The 14069-nt window shown below is 41.2% G+C and overlaps 1 protein-coding gene across 1 annotated transcript in view; it reads left to right on the plus strand.

Moving 5' to 3' along the window:
* Window positions 1-1247: 1247 nt before the first annotated feature.
* The window catches only part of COL22A1 (collagen type XXII alpha 1 chain), a 229564-nt gene continuing 216742 nt past the window's right edge, over window positions 1248-14069 (plus strand). The window contains exon 1 of the mRNA XM_054060475.1: window positions 1248-1348. The gene's annotated coding sequence lies outside the window, so the exon portion shown is untranslated. The remainder of the gene's footprint in view (window positions 1349-14069) is intronic.

The raw sequence follows: 14069 nt of genomic DNA on the forward strand, positions 1-14069 counted from the left end.
GGTGGTAAAACTGGAGACCACCTGTTTGCTAAACCAGAAATCTGCATTTCTTCCCCATATTGCCTGGGGACACACCCTCCTCCAGTTCTCTGACCCTTCCAGGGGGGACATTTCTCTGTCCTTCTTCTTGGAAGTCAGGGTGCCATGTGTCCCCACATACCCCTGGGGTCGGCGCCCTCATCTCCTTCCTTCACACAGCTCTCTCATTCCCGACATCTCCCACCCGCCGGGTCCCTCAGCCCCGGATCTCTCAGCTCTGTCGGTGCATCCCCCGCCCCGTCCCGTCCCCCCTCCCCGCTCCTCCAGGCCCGCAGCCCTCCCCGCCCGGCCCCTTCCCTCCCCTCGCTCCTTAAACCCTCCATCCACCGGCGCCGGCCCCTCGACCGACCCGGACCCCGCACCCTCCGCAGGTCCCTCTGCCTCCTGCCCTGCCCGCTCCGTCCTTGGATCGGCCCCGACCCTGCCCTCTGTCCTGACAGCCTGCCTTCTTCTTTTTTCTTTTCTTTTTCTTTTCTCTTTTCTTTTCTTTTCTTTTCTTTTCTTTTCTTTTCTTTTCTTTTCTTTTCTTTTCTTTTCTTTTCTTTTCTTTTCTTTTCTTTTCTTTTCTTTTCTTTTCTTTTCTTTTCTTTTCTTTCCTTTCCTTTCCTTTCCTTTCCTTTCCTTTCCTTTCCTTTCCTTTCCTTTCCTTTCCTTTCCTTTCCTTTCCTTTCCTTTCCTTTCCTTTCCTTTCCTTTCCTTTCCTTTCCTTTCCTTTCCTTTCCTTTCCTTTCCTTTCCTTTCCTTTCCTTTCCTTTCCTTTCCTTTCCTTTCCTTTCCTTTCCTTTCCTTTCCTTTCCTTTCCTTTCCTTTCCTTTCCTTTCCTTTCCTTTCCTTTCCTTTCCTTTCCTTTCCTTTCCTTTCCTTTCCTTTCCTTTCCTTTCCTCCTCTCCTCTCCTCTCCTCTCCTCTCCTCTCCTCTCCTCTCCTCTCCTCTCCTCTCCTCTCCTCTCCTCTCCTCTCCTCTCCTCTCCTCTCCTCTCCTCTCCTCTCCTCTCCTCTCCTCTCCTCTCCCTCTCCCTCTCCCTCTCCCTCTCCCTCAGCGGGGAGAGGGATGGATAGGCAGAGGATGCAGTTTTGTGCCCACCCCTGCTCTGTCCCTACCATGTCCCTGTGAGCCCCTGTGTGCACACGGGGTGTGTCCGTGTGTCCATGTCCGTCTGTCACTCTGTGTGCTCCTGCCCCTGCACGCCCATCACCACAGCCAGTCTCTGCCTGGGCTGACAGCTCTGCAAAGCACACTCCACTGCCTGCTGAGTGCAGCTTAGGAACGGGCACCAGGTACCACTTTGGGTGGTGCTGTGTTTGTGCAGGTAAGAGGACATCCTTGCATTTACAAGCCTGGCACCTGGGACAGTGTGACTCTGAACATAACCCTTGCTTTGTCTGTTTCTTTTCATTTTTTCCTTTGCAGCTCAAGTTCAGAAGAATAATTTCTTAATTTTTTTTTTTAAGTACGCAGACATGCAGAAACAGGATCTGCCTTTTTTTTTTTTTTAAATGAGAGTCCACAAGGAACTACGTTACATTATTCTTAAGATAGGTTTCTTTCTTCTCTTAAGTCAACAAAGGTTTCAGACCATAGACTGCTCAACTTAGGTCTGGTTCAGCCCTGGAGTAGTGATAAGCAGACGGAGAGTACCTTCATTGCAGATGGTAACAGAGGAATGATCAATGCCTTCATTGAGGAAGGCCATTGAAAAAGTTTGGAGCTGACAGGAGGTTTATAGATGTCAAGATAACATTATTATTACTGTTTGTAGGGTTGGCTTTCCTAATCATATATGCCTTTGCATTCTGATAACTTAACACCTTCTTGTATTCTGTCTTTGTGACATGTCAGTTCTATCAGCATGCAGGAGTACCATGTCGTGGTAACAGGATAAGGTTTTCTTCACTTCATGTTTATTACAAGCATACTATGCATCACTTTCTAGCTGTAACCTCTTAAGTCTTCCTTTAAGCTGCCTAATTCAGCAGATGCTTTCCTTCTGTATTTTTATGTAGCTAGTATTCTTAAAAAAAAAAGTGTAGTGGCTGCTTCACAGCTGACACTTCATACACATTAGTATGCATGTGGTGCTCTGCCTGTTTGCATGTATTTTGATTAAGACCTTAAAATAACACAGCCCATCTGTGCAGTGTGGACACTAACGGAATCATTCTCAGGAAGATGCACCTGCAAAACCCATCTATGTAACTGTTTGCTTAATTTCCACCCAGGATTATTCTAGATGCATGCCTAGATCTCATATTTTTCTTTGACAAATGCCTATTTAGATGTCTGATTCATGTGAGTGTGTATAAATATTGAATAATAAATACTAACTGATAAAATAGTAAGTGCAGTTTCTCAGATAGGTTAGGCTGGCAATTGCAAGGTTTATTCCACTTCAAAAGCTCCATTACTACTTTGTTTGTTATTGTAACTATTTAGTAGTTTTTCCTGAAGTTTCAGTTCTTCTACCAACTACTGTGTAATGCTGCTATTCTGAATATAGAAAGATTATGTTTTTTGACCATAGTTGGGAAGGTCCTCTGAAGTAACTTCCAGTGAGACGTATCAAGTATATGAAGAGATGTATTAGAATTTACATCAGTGAAGTGTTTATGGAATACTATTACAAAAGAAATTTCTGCATATTGTAGATTCACTCTGTATCTGTAATGAGTGCGTTGTGTTGCTGTGGCTTCTAATAGGAGGCAATGTGCTGTTCTGGGATTCTTTGTGGTGAAATAGGCTCAGAGAAGCTGAGAATCCCGTTCTGAACTTAGCAATGGGCAATCTTCCAACTGATGAATGTCATCTGGTTTTGGGTAGAATTATTCCAAGTAGCTTGCAGAAGGGTAGTTCTCAACACATAACAAAGCAAAGCGAAGAAACTAGACCTTCTGAATTCCAGTATGGCAGATGCTGCTGCTGCTCTCTATTGGGATCAGTCTGGTTCCAAATCTTGCTTGTTTTATCAGAGCAAATATATTCTCTCTGATTTGAATGAGACCAATGCCATGAATGAGAAGAGACTGGATTGAAACAGTACATCTGAAGGAAGAGATACTATGGGGGAAGTATCAGTATGATTCATGAATATGACTCATGTTAGTATGATGGAAGAACAAGGTCCCCAGTGGGAACCTAAGAGAGGAAGAATTAGATGGAAGACTTAGTTTGTTTCTCTGGTCTGTGGGAAGCTTTTTCTGAGCTCAGAGACCCAGACAATGTGTGGGTAAGTGTCTCTGCAGCACCTATACATACATATAAGTCTTTTCTTACTTCTGCTGACATTTCATACAGTTTTAGGACAAAAATCTCTGCTACGTGCTGGAATTAGCCTTTGATTCTGGAGATTATAATACCAAAAATAAGAGGAATAAAAGAATGGTTTTGTTTCCAGCAGGTCATAACTCTTGCTAGAATACATTTCTGAGGTTTGCTTGGTAATTATCTTCGCTTCAAAGGACATTTCAATTTGTCATAATGCAACAGTCTCTTCTAAAAAGTGTTTTGATTAATCACTGCTAGGTGATTGCAATTCCTGCCTTTGAGAAACTGTTTCTAAACTCTTGCCTCTTCTCAAAACCTTTACAAAACCCCCCTGCATTATATCTGTATTTTGTCTGTCCCACCATACCTGAATAACAGGGTGTTACTGAGGTATTTCAAGCTATTCAGGCAATGTCAAATTCCCGAATCTTTCTTAGATAAACTTGAATTGTGTACTGTAACCCATGATACTGAAATATCCCCTTACAGCCTTTCCAACTCTGTTTTCCCGAGTGAGGAAGATGTGGCAGTGAAATTGCTGACAACAAATTGATTACAACTAGTTCTTTAGAGAATAGCCATTCCTGCAAGTCTTTCTTTTGCCAATTGAGTCTAAAGACAGTAATGTTGGATCCTTATTACATACTGATCCCTTTGCGGGGGCACTATTAACTGTTACGAAGATATTTTGGAGCTTCAGAGCTCAAACTGTGCAAACGAGGAAAGGGCGAGACTTTATCTACAGGTATCACTAAACTGTAACTGAGGAATTTGGAACGTATTTTGAAATTCTTGTGGCAAATGTAGGTAGAACAGGAAAAGAGCAGCAAAATGAACATATTAGACACTATCTAGTGTATTTGGACAGAGGCTTGGCCTGTTAATTTCCTGCATTGTATACTTGATTTTACGTGGTGTTTTCTTAATGGCTTGTCCCAGTTTCTGCTGAAGGTTTTGTCATCCCCTTCAATGTCACATCAGGCTTCTGAAGCTGGTACAAGCAAAGCTCAGCTGAGATGACTGTATCCCAGCTCAATTATCAGAGCCAAGAGGAGAAATGTATTTTGAAGGGAGGGAAGCTTCTGCAAAGATCTCCTGTTGTGCTCTTGGGAGGACTACACGTCTTAATCCTTGAACTGCTCTGCTCAACCCACACTCAGACTTACACACCCTTTGGCAAGAAATTATGAGATGTCCTGACATAATAAATCATAACATTTGTTTTGCAGTTTTCTGTTTCAAATTCTGTTTAAAAAACACTTCTACATTTTGGGATGTTTTTTCAGAGGAGTGTAGGTGTTAGTTCTAATGATCTCGCTTTGAAAATGACATCAAGGGTCAGCAAATTACAGAATTTGTAATTTGGAATTAAAGATTTTTGCCTTAAAATTACAGCTAAAAAGCCCACTGGACTATAGTCAGGGGCTGTGGACAGAGGACGTTGCTCTGGCAGATATCCTACACAGACTCTAGTGAGGCATTGAACCTGTGCACAGTCAGTATTTCCACTCGTGAATGAGAGAGAATATTAGGAGAGGATCTCACATCAATTGTGAACTTGAGATACTAATAAAAGAAAAAAAGAAGGTTTTTATTATTGCGAAGTATTCTGATTTCTCATTGAGTAATGTATTCTCTAATGATTGGCAACATTTCCTTTGAGTTGCAAAGAGAGACTAGCTGGATCCAATTTTTGGGAAGAGTGGAATGACTTGTCCTCTAGCATGTTTCTCCCTTTCTGTCCTGGAGCACATCACTGGTGAAAAAATCTGGTCACTGCGGTTTTATGTGGTTGAAAGAGGACCCAGGATTCCAGATTTACCTTGGCATGACTCTGATACCATGACGAGTAAGGAAACTGTAGAATGAGGCTGCCAGAGGCCTTTTTTTTCATGCAAGACAAAGGCATGCAGCTACCGTACTGAGCACAATTCCATTGCAGTGTGTCTGTACTCCAGTAATGCAACACTGAGAACTCTATAATCCCTGTTTTTCAACTCAGAACTTCTCCTTTCCCTTATGTGATCTGCTTTGCACTTGCTTGTGCTGGCTTCCATGAGGACAGTGACCAGCAATTACAAACCCCAGGGTGACACCCCATCAGTAGATCTTCACAGAATCACAGAATCACCAGGTTGGAAAAGACCTCCAGGATCATCGAGTCCAACCATTCCTATCAACCACTAAACCATGCCCCTGAGTATCTCATACACTCATCTTTTAAATATCTCCAGGGATGGGGACTCCGCCACCTACCTGGGCAGCCTGTTCCAGTGCCCAAGGACCCTTTCTGTGAATTTTTTTTTTTTCTGATGTCCAGCCTGAACCTCCCCTGGTAGAACTTGAGGCCATTCCCCCATGTCCTGTCCCCTGTCATTTGGGAGAAGAGGCCAGCTCCCTCCTCTCTATAACCTCCTTTAAGGTAGTTGTAGAGAGCAATGAGGTCTCCACTCAGCCTCCTCGTCTCAAGGCTAAACAACCCCAGTTCCCCAGTCTCCTCGTAAGACTTGTTCTCCAGCTTCTTCATCAGCTTTGTTGCTCTTCTCTGGACACGCTCCAGAGCCTCAATATCCTTCTTGGAGTGAGAGGCCCAGAACTGAAACAGTATTCAAGGTGTGGTCTTACCAGTGCCGAGTACAGGGGCAGAATAACCTCCCTGGACCTGCTGGTCACACCGTTACTGATACAAGCCAAGATGTCATTGGCCTTCTTGGCCACCTGGGCACACTGCTGGCTCATGCTCAGGCAGCTGTCAACCAAGACCCCCAGGTGCTTCTGCTCTTGGCTCAGGGCATGTTGGGGGAGCTTGCACTGATTTATTTTCCCCACTCTACTCCTATTGTCCCACTCCACTGACTACACTGAAATATTTTATCATGTGGATATGATCTGGAAAACAGGACTGACATCTCTGGTTGAGGGAAAAGCTGCTTATTTGTTCCTAGTCTGATTATGAGGGGTGGAAGGGGACTGGTGATATTTATTTTTCAGCATCACTAAAAGGTCTATGAAGATTAAACAGCTGATACTCCACCTAGCAAAGAAAATGTATGCACATTTCATGATTGCCTTGAGAAAACTCTTTCAGAATTGGCAGTAGGTGGGTGGATGGTAGGTATATCACCTACCAGGGAAATCTGATATGGAGTGAAGAAAAAAGAAACAACCGACCTCTATAATAGACATTATTGATATACAATAGATATGTTACTTGCCACTGGTTAGTGAAAAATTAATTTCACGTCACAGTTGATGCAAGTAATGAGATAACGTTTGTTTCTTGTGTTACTAGAAACAACCTTGAAAAAGAGAGTTTCTTTGCTTGGGAGACTGAAAGTGGGCTGGGTTCCCATTCTTTATTGTATTGAGTGTTTCATGTCAAAAATCTGGTATCTTTGTGTAGATAGTAGAAAACAAGCAGCTGAGATTTCTGGTAGTATTTTAACTTTGAAAGGCTTCACCTTGTGGAACAGTGTGAACACACTTTTAAAACTTGCCATTTCTTCTCTGTGGAGGAAATTTAGAGATAAGAGAGGGCAAGTGCCTGTGAACACTGACACCTGAAAATCCTTGCACTTCAGTACTAGCAAAGCAACCCATGCTGAGAGCCCACTGAAGTGTCACAAACCCCACAGCAAGGTGTATGGGGCTGCAGAGCTGGCCAAAAAGTGCAAAAGCTGGAGCTGATCTGGTTACGTGTCACAAAGCTTCTCTAAGCTGTGTTAGTCTTGACAATTCATTAGGAATAAATGAAATTGAATTATGGGTCATATTTTGCAAGTGCTGTCAGTCCCGATTATGCAGTTGTCTAAGATTTCCTTTGCTCAGGGAGTACTGCTATCGCAGAGCTTATCTACAATGCAGTAGATGTAAGATATTCCTCCCCAGCTTATCAGAATCTATTTACTTTGCATTGATTCGGTTCCTTAGAAATTAATCTTTGATTCTTTGCAAAATAGAAGGATCCCTTGAGTTCGGTTTAAGCAACTTGATTTCATTATTGCTATGTCCTGAATATTGATTCTGAGGTGATTTCAATAAGAGATGCCCAAACTGCCATATTTAACATCAAATTCGAGGGGAAGTTTAAACCATTGACAGCTTAAAATATTTTTGGACTCATGCTTTTTGATTAAGCTTACCCAGCTGTTGGTTGTGGTTTGACTGTTTATTACCCAAGCACTGTTTGCTTAACTGTGTTGAATTATGTGCTTATTGACAGCATCCAAGTATTTCTTTCCAGAGAAACCAGGTTTATATTGATTGTCATAAGAAAAAATATTCTGCATACTAATTGCAAAGATTTTCTTTCAGCTGGAAAGTTTAGAGCTGGGAATACCAGGGGAATTTTTGTTGGCTCTGCATTTAGTATAAAACTAATTACCACTTGTATGACAGAATTTCAGTAATTCCATTTTCATCAGCGGATAAAAGCTACAAATAATCTGCATGGACCGTCTTGATTACTACTGCAGTTCTTAGAAATGGAACAACTGGTACCCATTTCAAAACACCTCTTGTACTGGGTATCACTGCAACCTTTTATGTGTTTCAGCAGTAGCACACAGTTTTTCTCCATAGTAAGTGAAATACCCTAATGAAAGGATAGGGTAGACATGGAAAGCAACACACGCTTTTCAACCCATTGTAGTACTTTGTAAGAGGAAGATACTTAGTTCTGATCTTTGCAAAATATAGCAGAAAATCTTCAAGAAACCCCATTGACTAGATCTACATAGAGTGGTCAGGCACAGTGGTTTAAACTCCTCACTGGGAAGTGAATTCAGTACCTGCTAAGAGGCAGGAAGGCACAGCCCTTTTGTAGAACCTGAAAATCACCTGGTCCTTTGCGAACACTGGCAAAACTCAAATCTGTCTCATTTATACCATCTGCTGCATCACAGCTCTGCCTGAACATGGGACCTGATGCTCTGCGATGGTCAGTGACTTAATGCTCCTGCAGCAGGAAGAAAAAAAAAAAGAATCATTCCTTTTGTTCTGGACAATGCTTTAGCATAGGTAATAAAACTGTTCAACCACTCTGAGAGTCTGGGGCAGGACTGAACTGCACATTCCTAACCAACAGGTTGACAACCTTTGTTCAAGTCTGACATTTCATAAGCACCTTGTGCTTGAGTTATTTCAATACAGTTTCTCCTGTCCTGCTTTGCTGTTTATTTATGGTAACAACTCTAGAGTATTTCTAAGAGTGGGTTTTATGTTTTCTGGAGGCTTTTCATAATTATATGGGTAAGTACTTTTATGATTGATTCCTGAAATTAAAACAGTGTGTGAGTGGGCTTATTTTAGCTTCTTTCTTTGCCATCCCTAGGGTTTATTACTGAGTGTGTTTTCTGTTCTTTATTCACTCAAATTATTCCAGTATTTCCAGGTAGTTTCTTCTTCTCCCTTTTAATTCATTGTTCTGTCTTTTTTATTGCCACCTTCAACTTTTCTTTTTCAGTAGATCTCTCTGTTGTCATACTTCCTCGCCTTAGCGTCCTTTTCACTTCCCTTAGCAGCTGTTCCGACACTATGGGACATGACCTCAGAAAGGCTGTTGCAGTTACGGGTGGGCTATAGAATTAAGTTGCTAAATTTAGATGCAACGATATATGGAAGTTGGAGAAATGCTGCTTTCCAGGACACCATGGAGTCGAGCTGTACACTAACACAAAGAGAGATCACCATATGAACCATGTAATTCATAAACTGCAGTGTTTTATGAACTGACACTGGTAACAGCACACAGCAAAACAGATAAAGCAGAAAATACCCTTATGCTCGATTCCACTTCTATGATAAAAAACTCAAAAATATTTGAAATATTTACTCTTTGGTTTCTCCTAATTTCCATGTCCACGTTTTTGTTCCTAGTATCTCTCCTGGATAGTATTTTTGAAGGTAATAACTCATAAGGCAGGTCTCAGCCAGTCGAGGAACCCACAGAGGGAGCTCACCATTACACTTTTGGAGATCTGTACCCCTAGTTGGAGGAATTCCTGAGGGCCATCAGCTTTGCAGGGCTGCAGGATTCATGAGATAAAACCCAAGCAACAAAACTCCCACCATAAATAAGCAAGAACAATTCTGTGTTAACCAATGTTCCTGTTTTCCTTTGTCCTCCTCGTTAATAAGTGGAAAAGTCATCATATTAATGTCTAAATTCCATTAAATAATTACTGTGACAGGTGGCATGGATGGTCATATCCTCAGGACAATGCCTAGGCCTCTCATTTATGTGGTGTTTAACCTCTCTTGGGTCTGTCTGACTCAAGAAGAGAGGCCCAGTGTGTCTGCAGATGGGCTCTTTCATCCCAAGATGTCCCGATGGGTTACCTCACCTGGTATGGTTGTCTGCTGGAGACTCTCCATCTCAGCCAGACACCCTTCACCACCCTTAGAGCCGGTGAATAAAAATAAGACTTTTTGCAGGATGATTCATCTGACCTGTTTGAAATTTATTACTCCCTAGAAGTGTCTGTTCCTCTCTATGGACTATAAAGGGCTGGTAGGTGGTTTACTCAGATATAAAATACTGCACTGTAAATCTCTGTATTTGGTCAGGTTAATCCCTGTAATTTCAATAAGGCCTCAGTGCATTGCTCAGCAGAGTTAACTAGCAGGACTGCAATCCCAAAGACAGGCTGGAGGGGCCCATGGCTGTTGGTGAACATGCAGTGAGATATCTCTTCATGAACTAGCACTGCAAAAAAGTCTTGTAATGATTAAAAATCTCAGAGAAGTTTAGATGAGCAAGAGAACCTGGAATAGATGTAGCAAGGTGATGTGACAATTTTATTGCAGGTATCAGATTTAGGGTCTTTCCAGAGATATGCAGTGTGACACTGATGTAATGTAGCTAAGTGCTCCATCATATGTGGATGATATATGAGGTATTACACTGTTAGACTGCACATTATCTTAAGAAAGTTCATTCTTCTCTCCTCCAGGTCCCAGGCAGGAGGATGAATCACTTTGGGTTTGGTGCATACTAGCCTTTGGGTTGATTTAGTTGTCCCCTGTAGCCAATTTAAGACAAAACTGACATGAAGAACAGGGTTTCTCTTGCACCAGAACCAGCCAGCAAAAATAATTGCTGGACTATGGTGACAATTTTCTGTGAAATAGACATGTAAATGACCATTTCTCTTATTCCTTTTGTAAGTGGGATGTTTATTAATGACGATTTGTCAGCTCCACAGGACATGGATTTTTCCATTGTCCACCTTATGCTGTCTGCAAAAATTGCCTTTTATCTATGAAGTCTCTCAAATGACAGTATTGTGAATACTCTTAATCCATGCCTAGGTGAGAGATACAGATCATTGTGCGTAGAGCTTTTCTGCATCATTACCAACTCCTCTTATATAGCTAACTTGTTTGCTTGATTAGACTGTAAATACTAATCCCTTCTCTTTTCTGTGACACGATGCTGTATTGAGTGGCAATGAAGCTGATAGGAGAGTTTTTCTCCTTAAATACCCTTAGTAAGAATTGGAAGTATAAGGAGGCTAATAACCCCTTTGAATCTTTTATGGCTGTGTACTCATGGGATCTGTGAAATCCTGTCTATTAGATTGTAAACTGAAGGATCATGTCTGATAAACAGAGCACCCTTTGCTCCTGTACCAGCAGAGATAATGTGGGACAGGAGAGCTTTCCTAATGGTGCAAGATTTAAGACTGCTGGATTGAGCTTAATTTTGTTCTGGCATAATAACCCTAGGCAAAACAAATCTTCGTGCCCAAGGCCGTGTTTGAAAAATTGATACTTTAAAGATCAAGTCACAAGTGAAGCACCTGGCTATAATGCTTTTCTCATCCTTTCAGGACCTGTTTCTAATTCTGTTCATTACAGAGACTTCCTGGGAGGTGTATCCCAACGGAAGACTTGAAGCAAAGTAGCATCCATTTTAATTTAGATCTTTAAAAGGCTCACTCAGGATAGAGAAACTTGGAGGAGCTAGTGTGGGCAAAGTGCCGTTAACTCTTTAGGGCAGAGCCTGACTTTTAACTGTTCCCCTATCCAAATCCCTTTAAGAGGAACCTCACTTAAACAAGATCTGGGTGAGGATACAGAGTTGTGCTTCAGGAGACATAAGCAGGCTAAAAGAGCAGTTGGAGGATGTATTTGTATAACCCATCCCTGTTTACCGTCCACTCTGCCTGTGTTTATTCATTAATTAATTCCCCTTTCTTCCTGCAATCCTGTTTCAGTAGCTTCCTAAATTGCCTGGGAGTTCTGACTGTGCCAAGAGCAGCATCCAGACTCCTGACCAGTAGATGAGTGACCAGGAGGGTCAGTCAGATTTTACACTAGGTCTCACAACTCCCTTTTGTCTTATTGGATTTTAAAGAGAGTCAGTTATCACGAGTTCATGCTTCAAGCATCACTGCTGTTTTGAATGTGTTGACTGTTGCCAAGAACAGTGTCCTTTTCCTGGACATCAGGTGATTATTGGATTTGCTTTATCATTTTAAAAAATACCTAATGTACATTGAAGCAGCACTATCCTTTGGTCCCAAGAGTTGCGCATTCTTATGTTTTACTGGAGATAGTCGTTTTTAGCTTATGATTTATAACAAGAAAAAAGACTGTGTCCTTCCTGGAGAAGTCTAACTGAATCACAGAAGACTGCCTGAGTTTCATTCCCTGAGGTACAAAATCACTCTGTTATGTGTCACAAAAAAAAAAAAAAAAAGTGAAAAAATGGGAATTAAAAGCTCAAATTTGAAAAAGGAATTTGTCAAATATTAGATACCAGGGGCAAATTTTCAAAAGGTTATGCTGTTGTTTTCTAGGATAGAGGAGAAATAGAGTACCTAAATTTTTTAAAATGGAAAAAAATTAGCCTGACATTTGAAGGAGAATAAACACTGACATTTTCCATCAATGATGCTACTGAAGTGAAAATTTTAAGATCCATTTGAAATGCATCTTAATGAAAATGCTGCTTTCTTTGATGACCATGTATAATAGACATGGTGTGTACCTCTGTATCAGTGCCGGCTTCTACCCCATAGTTCGTGGGATCCCAAATGTCAAACTTTCAATAAGAAAAGTTGGTGATGAAAATAAGTAGACTTTCTAGATGGATGGGAACTCAGGGTTTACTCAGGTATTACTTTATTTCCAAATCTATGTTTAATGCACAGACTTCTCTTTCTCCAGGATCCTTCATTGTATCACCTGAGTTCAGGGGAAGTCCTCTGACCTTGTTCACAGAGATGCTTTCTTAGACAGTAAAAATTGATTTGTTGGGATACAGTTCAAACAATGTTTGAACAGAATAGGAAAAATTGAACAAAGATAGGAAAATTGATCCAATCCTCCCCAAAGATTTAATACTTAAAGAATAAATCCATGATGCCTAAGAAGGGCTCTGTCACTAGAAATAGTTATCTGTGATTTAAGATTTCAACAGTATGTTTGGTGTTATATAGACTTAAGTTTAAAATCACTCAAAATTTATTGAGGCTTCTACTGTGGTGTCTTTATTTAGAGGCAGATCCTGTCATTCCAATAAAAATTATGGAGTGCTTTAATACACTAAGAGATATGCTGAGATGCCAGCGGGATTGTTACTAGATCAGCAGAGCTAGCAAAGACTGTAGTCATTTCTAAATCACATAATTCAGGGAGTGTTACTTAAAAAAAATAATAGTCTGCATTGGCTTCTACTGAGTTCAGTAAGAACACTTGAAGCACTGAAAATGTGTAACTTTTCTTTCAATGATTGTCAAAATCTATGTTTAGAATTTACTAAATTATTTTTCTTTTAATTTCTACATGACAAATTACAAAAAATAATGCTCTCAGACTGCAAAAACAAATAGCTAGAACATTTCTGGCAATATCCTTTCTAGGCAATTGTATCAGGAAATGCTTGAAATCACAGACTAGGAGCCACTGATTCTGATTGACAGGCAGTAATATGAATTAAATGGGTATCAGCAAATACCAGTACATTCACCACTACACAAGTGCCAGTACTGGAACCAACAGGGAGGCTCTCTGCACATGAAAGGGATGTTAAGCAGTGCCCATGTGTTGTCTTGGGCCAGGAGAGAGGTGAGGGCAGGCATTACCCAAGCAATAATCGTGGGAGGCACTGCAGCAGGGATATCCCTTGTTACCATCCTTCCCTTCTGCATTTGTGGTGGCTGTGAGGCTACTTTGGTCCTTGGGAGGAGTGGCGTAGATCCCAAGTTCTGCCCACATCCTGCCCATCCCTGCCTGTTTACTTGCAAGGCTGTAGCCTGCAAGAAAGGCATTCCTCTGCTGCAGGAGGAAACTCAGAAATAAGGTAAGTCTTATGTGGCTGAGGGCCACGTGGTGGGAAAAATACTTATCCCTCCTTTCATTCCTTTCCTAAAATGAGAAAAAGGAGAAGATAATCCAGTCCTGGATGAAATCTTTTCATTTCCCCTGGAAAAGTTCCCTGTGCTGTGATATTCACGCTATGCAAAGGCAATGCTCCTATTTATAACTTGTGGTTGAAGAGAAGTCTTTCATTAAGTAGAAGAGTCATTTTAAAGTAAATGTTGAATGGATTTAAATACTTTGGTAAAATATTTAGTTTAAGAGCTTGTCCTTTGAAGAAAGGTTGGTCAGCCTCAGCATCAGGGTCTGTGTGGCTTTACTCATACTTTGCGCTTGTGTGATTCCACTGGGGCTTGGGGTTTTCTTATTGTTGGTTTTGGTTTTTGGCTTGCTTTTTATTTATGCTAATTCATAGAGTTGCACCTGCACATCAAGATGGACCC

The sequence above is a fragment of the Cuculus canorus genome, chromosome 2 (assembly GCF_017976375.1).
Source record: "Cuculus canorus isolate bCucCan1 chromosome 2, bCucCan1.pri, whole genome shotgun sequence".
Taxonomy (NCBI): Eukaryota; Metazoa; Chordata; class Aves; order Cuculiformes; family Cuculidae; genus Cuculus; species Cuculus canorus.